Source organism: Arachis ipaensis, chromosome B7, assembly GCF_059453495.1.
Source record: "Arachis ipaensis isolate K30076 ecotype BB chromosome B7, ASM5945349v1, whole genome shotgun sequence".
Classification (NCBI taxonomy): Eukaryota; Viridiplantae; Streptophyta; class Magnoliopsida; order Fabales; family Fabaceae; genus Arachis; species Arachis ipaensis.
In genome coordinates, this window is record NC_142442.1 from 101,832,183 (window position 1) to 101,845,749 (window position 13,567).

Below are 13,567 nucleotides of genomic sequence, written 5' to 3' on the forward strand. Positions count from 1 at the left end.
TCATATTGACTTGCTGAGTCAATATTTTATTCTGAGCCAATATGGCATTCAGAGTATCAATTTCAAGAACTCCCTTCTTCTGAGGCGTCCCATTACCCACAGGATTCCTCTCAGAAGTGTACATGAACTAGTTATTAGCAACCATGTCAATGAGTTCTTGAGCTTCTGCAGGCGTTTTCTTTAGGTGAATGGATCCACCTGCAGAAGTATCCAATGACATTTTAGCTAATTCAGACAGACCATCATAGAATATATCCAGGATGGTCCATTCTGAAAGCATGTCAGAAGGACACTTTTTGGTTAGTTCCTTGTATCTCTCCCAAGCTGCATAGAGGGATTCACCTTCTTTTTGTCTGAAGGTTTGAACATCTACTCTAAGCTTGCTCAGCTTTTGAGGAGGAAAGAACTTGGCTAAGAAAGCCGTGACCAGCTTATCCCAAGAGTTCAGGCTATCTTTGGGTTGAGAGTCTAACCACACTCTAGCTCTGTCTCTTATAGCAAAAGGGAAAAGCATGAGCCTGTAGACTTCAGGATCTACTCCATTAGTCTTAACAGTATCACAGATCTGCAAGAATTCAATTAAGAACTGAAAAGGATCTTCAGATGGAAGTCCATGAAACTTGCAGTTTTGTTGCATCAGAGAAACTAATTGAGGTTTAAGCTCAAAATTGTTTGCTCCAATGGTAGGGATGGAAATGCTTCTTCCATGTAAATTGGAATTAGCTGCAGTAAAGTCACCAAGCATCCTCCTTGCATTATTATTATTTTCGGCTGCCATCTCCTCTTCCTGTTTGAAAATGTCTGAAAGGTGCTTGCTGGATTCTTGTAATTTAGCTTCTTTTAGTTTCCTCTTCAGAGTCCTTTCAGGTTCTGGATCTGCTTCAACAAGAATGTTCTTGTCCTTGCTCCCAATCTGAGCAACACGATGAACCGTCAGTTGTCCAAACTCGAACAATCCCCGGCAATGGTGCCAAAAACTTGATAATGCGAAATTGTTACTCTGAGGTTGTAAAATTTATTGTTCGTTCTCTCCCTGGAAATCGCTCCAAAAACTGGTGCACAATACCATGGTCCAAACATAACTTCACAACTTCACACAACTAACCAGCAAGTGCACTGGGTCGTCCAAGTAATAAAACCTTACGTGAGTAAGGGTCGATCCCACGGAGATTGTTGGTATGAAGCAAGCTATGGTCACCTTGTAAATCTCAGTCAGGAAGATATCAAATAGTTATAGTATTTTCGAATAATAATAATAAATAAACAGAAATAAAGATAGAAATGCTTATGTAATTCATTGGTGAGAATTTCAGATAAGCGTATAGAGATGCTTTCGTTCCTCTGAACCTCTGCTTTCCTGCTGTCTTCATCTAATCAGTCTTACTCCTTTCCATGGCAAGCTTTCTGTAAGGGCATCACCGTTGTCAATGGCTACATCCCATCCTCTTGTGAAAAAGGTCCAAATGCTCTGTCATGGCACGGCTAATCATCTGAGGTTCTCGATCATACTGGAATAGGATTCACCCTCCTTTTGCGTTTGTCACTACGCCCAGCACTCGCGAGTTTGAAGATCGTCACAGCCATCCCTTCCCAGATCCTACTCGGAATACCACAGACAAGCTTTAGACTTTCCGGATCTCAGGAATGGCCATCCATGGGTTCTAACTTATACCACGAAGATTCTAATATCTCGGACTCGGTCCTCTGTATTAGATATCTAAGAGATATTCATTCTAGCTTGGTTGCATGTAGAACGGAAGTGTTTGTCAGGGACGCATTCATAAGTGAGAATGATGATGAGCGTCACATAATCATCACATTCATCATGTTCTTGGGTGCGAATGAATATCTTAGAAGCGGAATAAGTTGAATTGAATAGAAAATAGTAGTACTTTGCATTAATTCATGAGGAACAGCAGAGCTCCACACCTTAATCTATGGAGTATAGAAACTCTACCGTGAAAATACATAAGTGATAATGTTCCAGGCATGGCCAAATGGCCAACCCCCAAACGTGATCAAAGGATCAAAAGATGATCAAAATATTATCTCCTCTCTTAATACAATAGTAAAAAGTCCTATTTATACTAAACTAGCTACTAGGGTTTACAGAAATAAGTAATTGATGCATAAATCCACTTCCGGGGCCCACTTGGTGTGTGCTTGGGCTGAGCTTGAAGTTTACATGTGCAAAGGCTTCTTTTGGAGTTGAACGCCAAGTTGTAACATGTTTTTGGCGTTCAACTCTTGTTTGTGACGTGTTTCTGGCATTTAACTCCAGACTACAGCGTAGAACTGACGTTCAATGCCCTTTTGCGTCGTTTAAACTCGGGCAGGAAAGCCCTGGATGTCTACTTTCCAACGCCATTGAGAGCGCGCCATTTGGAGTTCTGTAGCTCTAGAAAATCCACTTTGAGTGCAGGGAGGTCAGAATCCAACAGCATCAGCAGTCCTTCTTCAACCTCTGAATCTGATTTTTGCTCAAGTCCCTCAATTTCAGCCAGAAAATACCTGAAATCACAGAAAAACACACAAACTCATAGTAAAGTCCAGAAATGTGAATTTAACATAAAAACTAATAAAAACATCCCTGAAAGTAACTAGATCCTACTAAAAACATACTAAAAATAATGCCAAAAAGTGTATAAATTATCCGCTCATCACTTAGTCAAGAGCATTCAATTGGTTATGAGTTTTAATAATTGAAAGATAAATAAAACGTAAATTAAAATAAAGATACTTATGTAATTCATTGGTAGGAATTTTCGATAAGCATTTGGAGATGCTTTGTTGCTTCTGAACCTCTGCTTTCGTATTGTCTTCATCCAATCATGCGTGCTCCTTTCCATGGCAAGCTGTATGTTGGTGGATCACGGTAGTCAATGGCTACCATCCATCCTCTCGGATGAAAAATACCAGGTACGATTTCTGTACGGCTAATTAACAGTCGGATCTTTCGTCTCAGATGAAAAATACTAGGCACAGCTACTGCACAGCTAATTATCTGTCGATTCCCACTTGTGTCAGAATAGGATCTCTCTATCCTTTTGCACACTATCACTGCGCCCAACATTCATGGGTTTGAAGCTCGTCACAGTCATCCCATCCCAGATCCTACTCGGAATACCACAGACAAAGTTTAGACTTTCCAGATCTCAGGAATGCTGCCAATTGGTTCTAGCCTCTACAACGAAGGTTCTAATCTCACAGATTCGAATGCTCTGTTGTTAGGAGAGGTAAGTTAAATCTGTGGATCAGAGACCCAAGAGACTATACTCCGGCTGTCGTCCAATGACTATGTTGAACATCATGTAGACCGCTTGTGGTTGTCAGGCACGCGGTTCTTGGCTAAGCGAGTAACGAAGATAGTGGGTGATCATCACAGGTCACCCCTTCATTTTGACTAAACTGAATTAAGTACAAGAGTAAATCTTAGAGAAGAAGTAAGCGTGAATTGAAAGAGAAACAATAGTACTTGCATTAATTCATGAAGAACAGCAGAGCTCCGCACCTTAATCTATGAGGTGTAGAAACTCCACCGTAGAAAATACATAAGAGAAAAAGGTCTAGGCATGGCCAAATGGCCAGCCTCCCAAATGTAACATAAAAGTGAAAAAAGGTTCAAATACAATAGGAAAGGCTAGTATTTATACTAAACTAGTTACTAAGGATTACAGAAATTGAGTAACTAAGTGCAGATAGTGCAGAAATCCACTTCCGGGGCCCACATGGTGTGTGCTTGGGCTGAGCATTCAGCTTTACACGTTCATAGGCCTTTTTTAGAATTAAACGCCAGCTTGGATGCCAGTTTGGGCGTTTAACTCCAGTTCTGGTGCCAGTTCCGGCGTCTTACGCCAGAAAAGGGTCTCTGGCTGGCGTTGAACGCCAGTTTGGGCCATCAAATCTCAGGCAAAGTATGGACTATTATACATTTCTAGAAAGCCCAAGATGTCTACTTGCCAACGCAATTGAGAGATCACCAATTGGGCTTCTGCAGCTCTAGAAAATCTACTTTGAGTGTAGGAGGGTCAGAATCCAACAGCATCTATAGTCCTTTCTCAGCCTCTGAATCATACTTTTGCTCAGGTCCCTCAATTTTAGCCAGAAAATACCTAAATTTACAGAAAAACACACAAACTCATAGTAAATTTCAGAAATGTGATTTTTGCATAAAAACTAACAAAAATATAATAAAAAGTATCTAAAACATATTAAAAACTATATGAAAACAATACCAAAAAGTGTATAAATTATCCGCTCATCAGAACACCAAACTTAAATTGTTGCTTGTCCCCAAGCAACTAAAAACAAAATAGGATAAAAAGAAGAGAAAATACAATAAATTTCAAAATATCAATGAAGCTTAGTTCCAATTTGATGAGCAGGACTAGTAGCTTTTTGCTTCTGAATAGTTTTGGCATCTCACTTTATTCTTTGAAGTTCAGAATGATTGGCATCCATAGGAACTCAGAATTCAGATAGTGTTATTGATTCTCTTAGTTTAGTATGTTGATTCTTGAACACATCTACTTTATGAGTCTTGGCCATGACCCTAAGCATTTTGTTTTCCAGTATTACCACCGGATACATAAATGCCACATACACATAACTGGGTGAACCTTTTCAGATTGTCACTCAGCTTTGCTAGAGTCCCCAGTTAGAGGTTCCCAGAGTTCTTAAGCACACTCTTTTTCTTGGGATCACGACTTTAACCACTCAGTCCCAAGCTTTTCACTTGGACCTTCATGACACAAGCACATAGTTAGGGACAGCTTGATTTAGCCGCTTAGTCCAGGATTTTAGTCCTCTTGGGCCCTCCTATCCATTAATGCTCAAAGCCTTGGATCCTTTTTACCCTTGCCTTTTAGTTTAAAGGGTTATTGGCTTTTTGCTCTTGCCTTTTGGTTTAAAGAGCTATTGGCTTTTTCTGCTTGCTTTTTCTTTTTCTTTTTTTTTTGCCATTTTTTTTTTGCAAGCTTTGTGTTTTTCACTGCTTTTTCTTGCTTCAAGAATTAATTTTATGATTTTTCAGATTATCAATAACATTTCTCTTTTTTCATTATTCTTTCAAGAGCCAACAATTTTAACATTCATAAACTTCACTATAAAAAATATGCACTGTTCAAGCATTCATTCAGACAACAAAAAGTATTACCATCACATCAAAATAATTAAATTATTTTCAAGATAGAATTCGAAATTCATGTACTTCTTTTTCTTTTTCAGAAAACATTTTTCATTTAAAAAAGTGAAAGATTCATGGAACATTCATAGCTTTAAGACATAGACACTAAACACTAATGATCATGTAATGAAGACACAAACATAGTTAAAACATAAAGCATAAAAACCGAAAGCAGAAAATAAAATAAACAAGGAGATTAAAGAACGGGTCCACCTTAGTAATGGTGGCTACTTCTTTCTCTTGAAGAACCAATTGAGTTCTTGAGCTCCTCTATGTCTCTTCCTTGCCTTTGTTGCTCCTCTCTCATGGCCTTTTGGTCCTCTCTGATTTCATGGAGGATGATGGAGTACTCTTGGTGCTCCACCCTTAATTTTCCCATGATGAAACTTAATTCTCCTAGGGAGGTGTTAATTTGCTCCCAATAGTTTTGTGGAGGAAAGTGCATCCCTTGAGGCATCTCAGGAATTTCATGATGAGGAATTTCCTCATGCTCTTATTGAGGTCCATGAGTGGGCTCTCTTGTTTGCTCCATCCTCTTTTTAGTGATGGGCTTGTCCCCTTCAGTGAATTTTCCATTGAGCTCCTTCCACACATATGTCCATGAGGACTTGGTCCAATCTTTGATCAAAGTTGACCCTTCTAGTGTAGGGGCGTGCGTTTTCTTGCATCATTGGCAACTTGAACGCCAACCTTACATTTTCCGGACTGAAATCTAAGTATTTCCCCTGAACCATTGTAAGCCAATTCTTTGGATTCGGGGTCATACTTTGATCATGGTTCTTAGTGATCCATGCATTTGCATAGAACTTTTGAACCATTAAGATTCTGACTTGTTAAATAGGATTGGAGAGAACTTCCCATCCTCTTCTTCTAATCTCTTGTCGGATCTCTGGATATTCGCCCTTTTTGAGCTTAAAAGGGACCTCAGGGATCACCTTTTTCTTGGCCACAACTTCATAGAAGTGGTCTTGATGGACCTTTGAGATGAATCTTTCCATCTCCCATAACTCAGAGGTGGAAGCAATTGCCTTTCCTTTCCTCTTTCTTGAGGTTTCTCAGGCCTTAGGTGCCATTAATGGTTATGGAAAAATAAAACGCAATGCTTTTACCACACCAAACTTAAAAGGTTTGCTCATACTCGAGCAAAAGAAGAAAGAAAGTAGTAGAAGAAGAAGAAAATAGAGGAGATGGAGGGAGATATGTGGTTCGGCCAAGGGGTAGAAGTAGCGGTTGTAATGTGTGAAAATGAAGGAGTGGTGAGGGGTTTATATAGGGGTGGGGGGGTTAGGTTTCGTGTATTAGGGTTGGGTTTGGGAGGGAAAGGATTTTAAATTTGAAGGTAGATGGGGTTTTTTGGGGAAGAGTGGATGGATGAAAAGGTGAGAGAGAGAGAGAGAGAGAGGTGGGGTAGGTAGGGATCCTGTGGGGTCCACAGATCCTGAGGGGTCAAGGACTTATCATTCCTGTTCCATTTAGGCATGTAAACGCCCTTAGAGTGCAATCTTGGCATTTAACGCCAGACTGCTACTTGTTTCTGGCGTTAAACGCCATGCTGTAGCCTATTTCTGGCGTTAAACGCCAGTCTGATGCTTCTTACTGGTGTTTAAATGCTAGTAAGCTCTGCCTTCAGGGTGAGCTATTTTTAATGCTGTTTTTCATTCTTTTTTTTTATTTTTCAGTTATTTTTGTGACTTCACATGATCATCAACCTATAGAAAACATAAAATAACAATGGAAAATAAATAGATATAATTAAATAACATTGGGTTGCCTCCCAATAAGCGCTTCTTTAATGTCAATAGCTTGATAGTGAGCTCTCATGGAGCCTCATAGATAATCAGAGCAGGGTTGGGGCCTCCCAACACGAAACTTAGAGTTTGAATGTGGGGGTTTTGTTTGACTCTGTATTGAGAGAAGCTTTTCATGCTTCCTCTCCATGGTTACAGAAAGAGAACCTTGAGTCTTGAATACAATGTAGTCCTCATTTAACTGAAGGACCAACTCTCCTCTGTCAACATCAATCACAAATTTTGCTGTGGCTAGGAAGGGTCTGCCAAGGATGATGGATTTGTCCTCATCCTTCCCAGTGTCTAGGATTATGAAATCAGCAGGGATGTAAAGGCCTTCAACCTTCACTAGCACGTCCTCTACTAGTCCATAAGCCTATTTCATTGATTTGTCTGTCATCTCTAGTGAGATTTTTGTAGCTTGTACCTCAAAGATTCTCCATTACAGAGAGTGGCATAAGGTTTATCCCTGACCCCAGGTCACACAGAGCCTTCTCAAAGGTCATGGTGCCTATGGTACAAAGTATGAAGAATTTTTTGGGATCCAGTTTCTTCTGAGGTAATGTCTGCTCATTAATGCATTCAGTTTATTGGTGAACAAGGGGGTTCATCCTCCCAAGTCTCATTACCAAATAACTTGGCATTCAGCTTCATGATTGCTCCTAAATATTTAGCAACTTGCTCTTCAGTGATGTCTTCATCCTCTTCAGAGGAATAATATTCATCAGAGCTCATGAATGGCAGAAGGAAGTTCAATGGAATCTCTATGGTCTCTATATGAGCCTCAGATTCCTTTGGTTCCTCAAAGGAAAACTCCTTTCTATCCAGAGGACGTCCCATGAGGCTTTTCTCACTAGGACTCACGTCCTCCTCACTCTCTCCAGGTTCGGCCATGTTGGTCATTGTTATGGCCTTGTACTCTCTCTTGGGATTTTCTTCTGTATTGCTTAGGAGAGTATTGGGAGGAGTTTCAGTAATCTTCTTACTCAGCTGACCCACCTGTGCCTCCAAATTTCTAGAGGACCTTGTTTCATTCATGAAACTTAGTATGGTCTTGGATAGATCAGAGACTATGGTTGCCAGGCCAGAATGGCTCTGTTCAAAATTCTCTATCTGTTGCTGAGAAGATGATGGAAAAGGTTTGCTACTGCTAAACCTATTTCTTCCACCATTATTATTGAAGCCTTGTTGAGGCTTCTGTTGGTCCTTCCATGAGAAATTTGGATGATTTTTCCATGAAGGATTATAGGTGTTTCGATAGGGTTCTCCCATGTAATTTACCTCTGCCATTACAGGGTTCTCAGGATCATAAGCTTCTTCTTCAGAAGATGCTTCTTTAGTACTGTTGGATGCAGCTTGCAATCCATTCAGACTCTGAGAAATCATATTGACTTGCTGAGTCAATATTTGTTCTGAGTCAATATGGCATTTAGAGTATCAATTTCAAGAACTCCCTTTTTCTGAGGCATCCTATTATTCACAGGACTCCTTTTAGAGATGTACATGAACTGGTTATTTGCGACCATTTCAATGAGTTCCTGAGCTTCTGCAGGGGTTTTCAGATGAAGAGATCCTCCTACAGAATGGTCCAATGACATTTTTGACAACTCAGACAGACCATCATAGAATATACATATGATGCTTCATTCTGGAAGCATGTCAGTATGACACCTTTTGACCAATTGCTTATATCTTTCCCAACCTTCATAGAGGGACTCACCTTTCTTTTGTCTGAAGGTTTGGATTTCCACTCTATCCTTGCTCATCTTTTGAGGTGGAAAGAATTTGGCCAGGAAAGCGTTGACCAGCTTTTCCCAAGAGTTCAGGCTTTCCTTAGGTTGTGAATCCAACCATGTTCTAGCTTTGTCTCTTACAGCAAAAGGGAAAAGCATAAGCCTGTAGACCTCGGGATCAACTCCATTGGTCTTGATAGTGTCACAGATTTACAAGAATTCAGCTAAGAACTGATGAGGATCTTCCAATGAAAGTCCATGAAACTTGCAATTCTGTTGCATTAGAGAAACTAATTGAGGCTTAAGCTCAAAGTTGTTTGCTCCAATGGCAGGAATTGAGATGCTTCTTCCATAAAAGTCAGAAGAGGGTGCAATAAAGTCACCAAGCATTTTCCTTGCATCTCCATCATTGTTATTGGGTTCGGCCATGTCTCCTTCTTTTTCGAAAAATTTCTGTCAGGTCCTCTCTAGAGGGTTGTGCTTTAGCTTCTCTTAGTTTTCTCTTAAGAGTCCTTTCAGGTTCAGGATCAGCTTCAATAAGAATGTCTTTATCCATGTTCCTGCTCATATAAAAAAGAAGAGAACAGAAAAGAAGAGAAATTCTCTATGTCACAGTATAGAGATTCCTTATGTGAGTAGAAGAAGAGAAGAATAGAAGAATGAGAAGAGAGAAATTTGAACACAGAGGGGGAGAGAGGGTTCGAATTTTAAGAAGAAGAGAAGTGTTAGTGATTAAATAAATAAATAGAAAGAGATGAGAGAGAGGGAGAATTCAAAATTTAAATTAAAATAAAAAGAAAATATTTTTATTTTTATTTTAATTATTAGTTAGTATTCAAAAATTAAAAAGAGAAATAAAATTAAATTAAAATTTAAAATAATTAGTTAATTAAAATAAATTTTAAAAAAGTGGGGAGGAGTTTTCAAAAATTAGAGAGAGGAAAGTAGTTAGATGGTTTTGAAAAAGATAAGAATTTTTAAAATCAAACAAAAAGTTAAGTGGTTAATTGAAAAAGATTTTGAAAATCAATTTTGAAAAGACAAGAAGTTAGAAAAGATTTTGAAATTGATTTTGAAAAAGATATGATTGAAATTTATTTTGAAAAAGATTTGAAAAAGAAATTTAAAAAGATTTGATTTTGAAATTAAAGTTGATTACTTGACTAATAGGCAAGCAACAATTTGAAATTTTGAATCAAAAACATTAATTGTTAGCATTTAATTTTGAAAATATGAAATCAAAGTAAGAAAAAGATTTTGAAAATCAATTTTTAAAAGTTTTCGAAAATATGAAAGAGAAAATGAAAAAGATTTGATTTTTGAAAAAGTTTTGAAAAGATAGGATTTTTAAATTAAAAATTTGACTTGACTCATAAGAAACAACTAGATTTTTAAAACTTTTGACTAAATCAAACCAAATTTTCGAAAATTATGAGCAAAATAAGGAAAAGATATTTTTTTATTTTTGATTTTTAAAGAGGAGAGAGAAAAACATCAAAATAACTAAAAACATGAAAATTCAAGATCAAAACACATGATGTATGCAAGAACACTTTGAATGTCAAGATGAACACCATGAACACTTTGAATGTCAAGATGAACACCAAGAACTTATTTTTGAAAATTTTTAAGAAAAGAAAAACATGCAAGACACCAAACTTAGAAATTTTCAAACATTAGACACTAACAAATTGAAAATGCATATGAAAAACAAGAAAAGACACAAAACAAGAAAATGCAAAAATCAAATAAGGAAAATCATCGAGAACAACTTGAAGATTATGAAGAATACATGAGTTTTTGAAAATTTTAAGAAAAGTTAAAAAGATGCAATTGACACCAAACTTAAAAATTGGCACTAGAGTCAAACAAGAAATATAAAATTATTTTTGGTTTTATGATTTTATTAAACTATTTTTTGTATTTTTCAAAAATTATTTGGAAAAAGAAAAATAAGGATTTCAAAATTTTTAATAAGAATTCCAGGAATCATGCAATGTTAGTCTAAAACTCTGGTCCAGGAATTAGACATGACTTACTAGTCAGCCAAGCTTTATGTGAAAGCCTCGGTCCAAAACACTAGACATGGCCAATGGCCAGCCAAGCTTTAGCAGAACATTACATTCAACAGCAAGATTGATAGAAATCAACAAGCTCTTGTGATGATAAGTTGAAACCTCGGTCCAAAAGATTAGACATGGCTTCACAGCCAGCCAGACTACACCAGATCATCATGAAACTCTAGAATCCATTCATAAAAATTCTGAAGGCATAGAATAATTTATTTTTTTTGAAAATTTTTCGAAAATAAAAAGCTTAAAATTAAAATAAAATTACCTAATCTGAGCAACAAGATGAACCGTTAGTTGTCCAAACTCGAATAATCCCCGGCAACGGCACTAAAAACTTGGTGCACAAAATTGTGATTGCAACGGTGCCAAAACTTGGTACGCACGTTCATAATCTCAATTCTTCTTCACAACTCCGCACAACTAACCAGCAAGTGCACTGGGTCATCCAAGTAATAAACCCTACGTGAGTAAGGGTCGATCCTACGGAGATTGTCGGCTTGAAGTAAGCTATGGTCATCCTTGTAAATCTCAGTCAGGTAGATTCAAATGGTTATGAGATTTTGATAATTAGAATATAATTAAAACAGAAAATAAGATAGAAATACTTATGTAATTCATTGGTGAGAATTTCAAATAAGCATATGGAGATGCTTTGCTCCTTCTGAATCTCTGCTTTCCTACTGCCTTCATTCAATCATTCATACTCATTTCCATGGCAAGCTTTAGTATTAAGTTGGCCAGACCCAATACCATGAGGAATGCAATGGTAGACTAACAGCGTTAATCATCAGACAGTCATGCATATAAAACTCAAACTCTTGCTATCAGAACAAGTCACTAAGCATGACAGACACTCAGAGTATGCAATGAAGCATAGTCAGTCCATTCCCAAGGCTCTAACAGGAACGAACTGCTCTGATACCATTTTGTAATGATCCAACTTCCAATACGTCATGATCGCACCAAAAGTAAGGCGTTACCAACCTGCTTTCCTTTATTAACTATTTACTATTGAGCCTTTAGTTCGATATCGCATTTTAGTTTCATAGAAAATTCAAGAAAATTTTGTTTTTATTTATCAAAATCATATAGCAAACATTTCAAAGTAATAATAATCACATAATTAATAATAATAATATCTGACATACATAAGATTTCAAATAAAACTCAGATACAAATCCTATCCCTCTGTATAAAATAAAAATGTTAAACAATAAGAGCGAGGGAACTCTATGAAAGCAACTCAAATAAAAAACTTAACTCATAAATAAGGTCTAACAATCGCCCGCAGCTTCAAACGGAGTCTTCGAACCTGTGTCACTGAAAGGGTGGAAGATTTTGGGGTGAGAACAAACCACACATTCTCAGTAGGGAATGGGAATGCCGTAAAAGTAATGATTTACATGCAAATAATTAACTCAAGTTTCCAATGTAGTTTTCTTTATCAAACCTTTTCAAAAATTTCTTAAGACTTACTTGAAACCGTTTATATCCCTTTCTTTAAATCATATTACTTACATAAAGTCTCAACCGCATTAGCAGTTCATCAGCTACAAATAGCATTCCTCAATCATCACAGTAACTAAGTAAATCAACAATATAAATAATATACCCAAACCTCATTTCACAAATACCATTCCTCAATACTTTACTAAGTTCACAGCATCAACAAAAATATCTAATCAAACACACAAGCAAGTCACTAAGACAAAAAGCACAATCACAAAGAAACAAAACAAGAAACACAAATTACAAAGAAATAAAACAAGCAAACACAATCAAATGCAGATGCGCAAGTAAGGATGATGCATGTGTAGCCCTAGTGCAGGTAATGAGCTCATCTGTCGGTTTCTACCCGCTCCCGACGTAACCCGAAGCAGCTGAAACGGGTATGGTTTTCCAGTTAGCATAGGTACAGTTCTCACTAACTAACGTATGCGTCATATCCTCTGTAAACAGACTCTGCCTTACAGGTGACGGCATTCCAGCCGTGTATGAAATCATATCCTCTATAAGCAATCCTTACCTTACAGTTGCGGCATTCTAGCCGTGTATTAATTAATATCCTCTGCAAGTGATCCCAGGTTATCAGTTGCAGGTATAGCTCTCAATAGCTGTGTAGCACTAGAAAACGCTCTATGGTCGTACCACCATCTATCTGACTGCCTTCACGCAGCAGATCATCACATAATCATTCTCGTTACCATCATTCATTATTATTCTCATTATCCATCATCACTTTCACATTCTTATGCGGTACCTCTTTCTTTCTCTGTTCAATCATACTATACAAACTTCACATATTTCACTATTACAACATCTTAGCTCAAAACATTTCTCTTTATCATTTGGATTCAAATATTATAAAATTTACCAAACTCCTGAAAAGTAATCCTCTATTTCAAGCCCAAAGCATAACTCTTTTCAGATTGAATCAATCTTGAAATATAGTTTCTTTCTTAAATAATTTAATTTTGAAACATAAACCTTTCTTTGGTAAGTCGAAATTAAAATAGAATAATTCTTTTCTTTACTACATAAAGCTCAAGTAATATAATTTTCCAAATTCAAAGATTCTAAAATAACTTTTCAAATGAAACCTCAGATTTTTATAAAATTTCGGCAGCACCTCCCCTAAAATTCGGACTTAGCCACCCTTACAGGTTCCCTCTTTCTCAACAATTCAACAATCCTTTCTCAACAATTATCAAATACAAGATTCTCAAGCAACCAGAAAATCCACAATTCGCAATTCTCACATAATCCAACAATCCAATTTTCATCTCATTA

The 13,567-nt window shown here is 37.2% G+C and overlaps 1 non-coding gene across 1 annotated transcript; it reads left to right on the forward strand.

The window, feature by feature from the left end:
* Positions 1-274: 274 nt before the first annotated feature.
* On the forward strand, positions 275-382 carry LOC148553541 (small nucleolar RNA R71). Its single transcript, XR_015893073.1, has one exon. It is a non-coding gene; the product is annotated as a small nucleolar RNA R71 (small nucleolar RNA).
* The last annotated feature ends 13,185 nt before the right edge of the window (positions 383-13,567 follow it).